Source organism: Catharus ustulatus, chromosome Z, assembly GCF_009819885.2.
Source record: "Catharus ustulatus isolate bCatUst1 chromosome Z, bCatUst1.pri.v2, whole genome shotgun sequence".
Classification (NCBI taxonomy): domain Eukaryota; kingdom Metazoa; phylum Chordata; class Aves; order Passeriformes; family Turdidae; genus Catharus; species Catharus ustulatus.
This window is the reverse complement of record NC_046262.2, coordinates 17,746,590-17,753,321: the sequence shown is the minus strand read 5'-3', so window position 1 is coordinate 17,753,321 and position 6,732 is coordinate 17,746,590.

Sequence of the window (6,732 nt, the reverse complement as noted above, 5' to 3'; positions counted from 1 at the left end):
TTGGAAAAGAAAGAAGCTATATAACAAGTAAAAATGCTATAACTTAGGATAATTCGAAAACAGAAACATCCTCAAGGAACTTCAAAATGCTTCTGTCTTCAATCCGCCACACAGCAAATCACAAAACCATTTTTAGAATTTGGCATGTTTTTTTCGAGGTTGTTCAAGTTGCTTCACAAAGTTCCTGCAAGAGATGAAGGGATGGGTCTGCAGATTGTTAATTTTAAGGGCTGAGGTTAGTGAAAAGTCGGCCATCACCACCCTTGAGCACTTCCCACTGCACTTGCCTTCCTGCTGCTGGGATGTTGGCTGGGTGAGAGCTGGCTGCACCTGGCAGCTGCTCCCAGCAGTGAGGGCAGAGCATGGTGCAGAGACCCTGGACAGGATGGGAATATCTCTCATCCCTGTATCCCACCCACCAGCCAGCAGCAAACACAGCCAGCAGTCAGAAGAGTGAGAGAGAGCCCATATCAAAAGGCATACAGTCTGATAGGAAAAACAGAGTTAATAATTGGATGGACCAATTGCATGGGCAATACTTCTTCCCTGTATATTCTCTCTTGCTGTCCTGAGCTTGCTGCAGACGCCTTGTCTAGGTGAAGAACTTGGGCAGGCATGCAAACACAGGTGATTCCACAGCTCCTTCCTACAAAAAGCACATTCAGCATAACCCCAGGCTGACACTCGGGATGATGGTAGGCTCAGAGGCATGGAAATTTGCTGGGAGCTGGTGGGGAGCTTGCTGGGAGCCCTGGCCAACTGAGGAGCCATGCTGGCCTCAGGCTGCTGTACAGAAATGCAGCTGCAGGCACAGACCCTCCCTGACACCAGACAGCTGCTGGTCTGCCTGCAGCCACGGGTGTACCCCAGCCAGGTTGGACATGCAAAGTCCTTGCCGCTGCTGAGAGCTTCTCCCGTGAAAGCTGTCTTTTCAACCAGCTGAGACAAAGCAACATCATTTTCCCACAAGCTATGTCTCCAAAGAAGCTGTGCATGTTTCCTTAGTCTGCCAAACTAGACTGAAAAATATTTCCCTCTTTCTGAAAAATATCTGAAGTGGAGCAATTTTGCCAGGAAGGCCTGTGCTTTTCAAACTTTCTGTGCCACAGAAAACCCGGCATGCATCTCAGCACTGTGCTGCACCTCAGACCATGTGGCACAGCATCTTGTGTGGGTGCTGCATCCCTTTCAGCTGCAGCACCTCCTCTTGTCCGCTCTCATGCTCTTGTTCCTGTATCACATCTATATATGTCATCATTAATTACTTCTGACTAATGTATATGAAGGTTTTTGTCACATTTGTAGTAGAAAAGTTTCTCTTTCCAATTATTTTTCCCGTACATATATGTTGTGTATAGTGGACAGACACACCAAGCTGAAAAATGTGAGATTGCATGAGTACGATGCAAGGCTTGAGCTAAAAAATCAGGTTTATCTTTGTATCAGAGCACAAATCAAGGGAGTTCATGCCTGTCCATCATATGCAGAATAAACACATACAAAGTATTCAAGTGGTCCCAAAGAGCTTTCTGTTTCTTTTGCCATTAAAGTATCCACATATTTTAAGGCCATTCTTTGACCCACTTAGATAGTTGTGTAATCTCTGGAAAGGTCCCCTATGGTTCAAAAATTATTTCATATAAAACCACTTGTCAGCACCAAAATATGTTTTCTAAATTTCTGTTGCATACTCATTCTAGATACCACAGTGAGAAATCAGCAAACTTTACAACAACCCTCCTTCAAACATCCACTCAAGTATTTGAAACATCAGTTCTGTACACTAGGCTTTTTCTATTAATAACCAACGAATATTATTACAGTATTATTATTTCCAGTATACTGGAACAGCAGAGTCTGTGCAAGTAGACTGCAGCAAAACAGCAGTCTCCCAATTTAGTATTTAACCAGTAAGGCCACTTTCTCCTACAGCCAGGATATCAAGTGACAGAGCACTCACCAGTCATGGCCATTTGAAAGCCCTTGGCTAGCCCCAGAACTGCTAGCCAGGTGTGTGACCCTGCTAGGGCCTTCCAAGTGACCTCTATATTGTGCCTGACCTTGGCCACTTTTCCTAACCTTTGTATGTTCTTCTCTAGGTAGATTGGAAAATCTTGGGACCTCAAGGCTTTCAGGCTGGGTTTCAGTCCTGCAAGACATCACAGGAGCACAACGCCTGCTTGGCCCTCCCATGATTTCACTATGACTACAGAAGTAATCATGCAGGTGAAGGGGCTGTCCATAAAGAGGTCTTGTGAGTCTGAGAACTGTTATGGCTACATCAAAGCAATAATAAACGCTGCTGCAATCTGGAGTCCTCATGGGTTGCAAACCTGATGCCCCTTGGGCTGTGGTCATAATGTGAGTCTTCTAAAGGATCAGGTTGTTTAGCCCAGTGTGCTTGGCTTTCTCTTGAATCAGCCTTTGTCTATTGAGCTGCTTAACTTCAACTTGTGACAGTGAGTGCACTACATATAGCAAGATACCAGTTAAATGTTTGCATTTTTTGTTTGAGTTTCATCAGCACATGTTTAAATTGCCACTTTGTGTAAGTACAACAATGCCAAACCACAGACTTGCATGCTCCATTACTGCTAATGCACTTGTCACCTTGCAAACCTGAAGTAAAGCTCATAATCTTGGGTAAGATACCAGTAGGAGTCCCAGGTATGCAAGGAATGCAGGACCAAATCCTTTGTGTCATAATTTACAGTTTGCATGTTACAGACACCTTTTTTCTGTTTGTTTCTCATATCTGGGGCTCCGACATACTTTGGCAGGGAAATGTAAAATATTGCAAATCAAAGACTTTAATGGACACATACCTTTAATTATCCCAAACACAAGGAAGTAAAAACATGTTAAGCTTTTCCTGTATTTTGCCAGTGCAAATCTACTATCACAAAGGTTTTCATCAAGGCTCTCAAAGCTTACCATTCATAGATGATTAGTCATGCTCTATACTGTTACTTGATACTGGAATGGGACTTCATTAATTTGCAGGCATTCTTAATGCACTGCATAAGGGCAGAGATTACTAGCTTCCCACAAATGAACTTTTCTTCCTCCATGTAAAAGGATTTAATGGCAAGTAATATAAATGTTTCTACTTAAGAGCTGCTCCTGCTGGTTCCTGAAGCCAAGTACTGATCCCAGACCACCACCTTCTGGAACTCTGCAGAATCGCACCACCTTGGAGACTGCTCTGCAGGAGTCTGAAAAGGACTGAGACCCAGGGAGTGGTCAGAGGAAATGTCATTCACTACACGCTTGTCTTGCAGGTGGCCAGAAAACTGTTGGTGAGTGCCACTCAAACACTGGTTACCTTGCTAGGAGAACATTTGATCTGACCTGGAATAGAAAATTTTTTTTTCCTTATGTTATTCTGTAGAATAAACAACAACAGAATTTCTTAATAATAAATATGAAAGCGAGGATTTGCACAGAATTTCCTCTTGACCAGTGTAGCACCACCAAAGCGTCATGCCCCATCTCCAGCTCCCTGGTGTCACAGACAGGGAGTGTACCCAGGACAGACACACCAGCACCGTGACTCAGCAGGTCTCCCCGCCTACCCACCCCATCTGGTCCTCCACAGGCATGTCTGGATCAAGCACTCTGACAAGCTCATCAAACCAGCCTTACACCATGCCAGAGGCACTGAATGCAGTTTTACACCTGGAATATCAGGAGGAAGTTTTTGGTGGGTAACAAGACAAAGCTAGAGCATGGTTAGGCTGATAAGTTCAGTGAGACTCCTCACTCCTTCTGAAGTAGGTACAACAATCACTCTTAGAAAAAAAAAATTAATTTCATTTAGTTAATTGTAATCAGATAATCCTTTGGGGAAACAATACCCATAAACCCAGTAACTGTTTAACAGTCTATAGAGAGGACTTTCAAGCGTATTGGCTTTGCTAGTAAATTTGTTTCACAGGGTGCTACCGATATCCCAATAAGTCACACCATAAGAGATATCCTGATCCCATTCAATTCAAGGGCAAGGAGTCATATTGATTGAGTAGAGGATGTATTTCACCTCAAGAAACAGGGAGCAAAGTAGAGCAGGTGCTCTCTGGTTTACATTCCATGTGGGTACCTCTAAGATACAACTGTGACTTTTTTCTTCTTCCCCTAGTCACTGTTTATCTGCTGACATTACAAGTGAGGTTTTATTCACTTGAAGCATCCTAGATCAGTTCTCACCAGCGAGCAACGCTGACTCCTTCTGCCTGGTTAGTGGTCTGACTTCTCCACACATCTGAGCTTGGTGCTAACCTTCCAGACAGAAGCAGAGGGAGCTCAAAATCATACAAGTAGTTAGTATGGTACTTTAAATAGTATGAAGCATATTTTAAAAGCTTAACGACCAAATTAATTCTAGTGGATTTCAAATAGAAACTGGAAATGAAGGTTGATGATAACTTTGGATTCCATTCTCTGGATTGCATGCTTACCAAGCAATACTGAGGTGCGAACATCCAGGCTTGGGACACACCCGTGAAGAAGGCAGGGAAGCACAATTTACGGCTGAAGCTGCTGCCTCTGCAGTGCTGGCTGCTGGCAGAGCTCCTTACAGAGGGGGGCACTGCTGCTCCAGGCGCTTGGCAAAGGGAGAGGTTCATCCTTTCTCCAAAGCATTGGCTGTGTCATTGCGACAAATGGATGCAAAACTCTTGCTCACTTGCCAGCGTCCTCCGCAGGGGCAAAAGAAGAGAAGATCTGCAAGCTGAGTCTCTGCTCGAGATGGCGATGTGGCACAGAGCAGGAGCTGTCAGCTATGAGCACCCATGAGCTCATCATGGCAGTTTTCAGCTCTGCTCTCCACCCCAGTAAATGACATTTACATAGCACTCGAATATGTTTCACCCACTCTCTGTGATTTCACCACAGTTTTTGTACTCACCTAATGAAAAACAATTAGAAGGAGGAGAGTTAACTACCCTACATAAAGCAAAACACTGATGCAAATGTGGGCAAAAAGAATGCTTGTGTTTCTGACACTCTCTCTTCATCATTTTTCTGGACCACTAGAAAACTTTCCAAAAAATTGAACTACTTCTGACAGAATAAAGAGTCAGGAATACTTTGCTTAAATTAAAAAATAGTGTAAATTAACAATATCAAAGCTACAATCTTTATCTGCTGCCCATACTAGCCTCTAACTCTTTTGAGGCTTTTTTGTCCTTAGCCAGAGCTGCTTTCATAGGCACTGCACACAGAGGCCATGAGGAATTTTGAGACATTTATTTCTTCTAAAGAAGCAACACAGAAAGTCAGTGACTCAAGCCCACCTCCTAAATCTCAGGGGTTTTTTGGCAGCATCTGAGCGGTGATATATCTGACACAGCTGAGGCACAGAACTGTGCTCACCTGGTGCTCAGACCTACATGGGGAAAGGTGTTTTGCTAAAGCATTGGCCTTACTTCCTTTCTGACAGATGTAGAGTGGAGAAGGTGCAGCTCTTAAACACACTAGGCACCATGTTTTTCAATGCATGGCAGCTGAGGACACCAATCTCAGAGGAGGTGTGTGGCTTTCACGTAGCTGAAGGCAAGCTAGGCCCCAGGCAAATGAACACAGTGCTGTAGGGAATATTGTGCCATGCATGGGACACAGAAGGAATCTGCTGCCCCACGTTTCTCCCCCAGATTCCTTGCCTGCATACCTGCTGTGCACCTCATTCCCCAGCTAATGTACTGCAAGAGTGAGACTGAACCAGTAATCCCCAAAGCCCACCACCTTCATCTCAGGAGCAGAATGAAAGGACAGGGACCCAAAACAGCAAATGGGCAGGTAAAACTGTGAGTATTTAATTGACTGAATTAGGTAGAGGAGGGTTGGGGATCCAGCAGCAGTGCCCAGGGTCAGAAATCCTGTGTACACAGAGGAAAAAGGGCCTCTTGTCACATGCAGAAGACAAAGGTCACTTTTGTGGTCTTTCAAAGGTAACTAGGGGAAACAATTTGCAAGTCAAAATTCCTAATCAGAGACATGTCTCCAGTGCCTCCTCCATGAAGTCAGCAGCCATGGCAGCTGCTCGAACAGAGTCAGTGTATTAGGCTAGGCTAGACTGGACTTCACCTGCTGGTGCCACCCCTGGAGCCAGCCTCCCACCAAGGAGATGCCAATCAGGAGCTGACCAGCTGCATGAGTAAATACTCGGCTCCCAGATTGCACAGACAGCAATTGCCACACAGTGGGTCACTCCTCAGTATAACAAAGGTGGCCTGAGACAAGGCAAGGCAAACCACAAAACAATTAGCAGTAGAGAATAGAGAAACAGCCTCTTCACAGTTAATGAGATCAGTAGATCACACTGCCACATTCTCCAGAGTTTCAGCTCTGGTGTTCCATTTCAAGTTGCTGAGTCTACCATATTTCCTGGACCATGTTGTATCCACATGTAGGATATGTCTCTAGGATGTGCTGTAGTCCTAGGAAGTGGTTGAAACACCAGAGCAGAATAAGTACAGTAAATCAAGCATAGGGGCTTCTTAGGCTGAACAAGCATAGGCATAGCTTTAGTGTAAGTCCTGTCTGCATTTTTGAACCCAAAGTATCTTGCCTTTCCTAAGCTTCATGTATTTCTTTGTCTTACTTAGCAGTAAGGATGTGTGCACCAGTGCTGAGTAAACTTATTATACCCCTCCCTTTCACAAGTCAGTGTTGGTAATCTAGTGTTCAAGGCAAATTCCAAATCAGTACATTTATCATTATTTCTTTCACAGA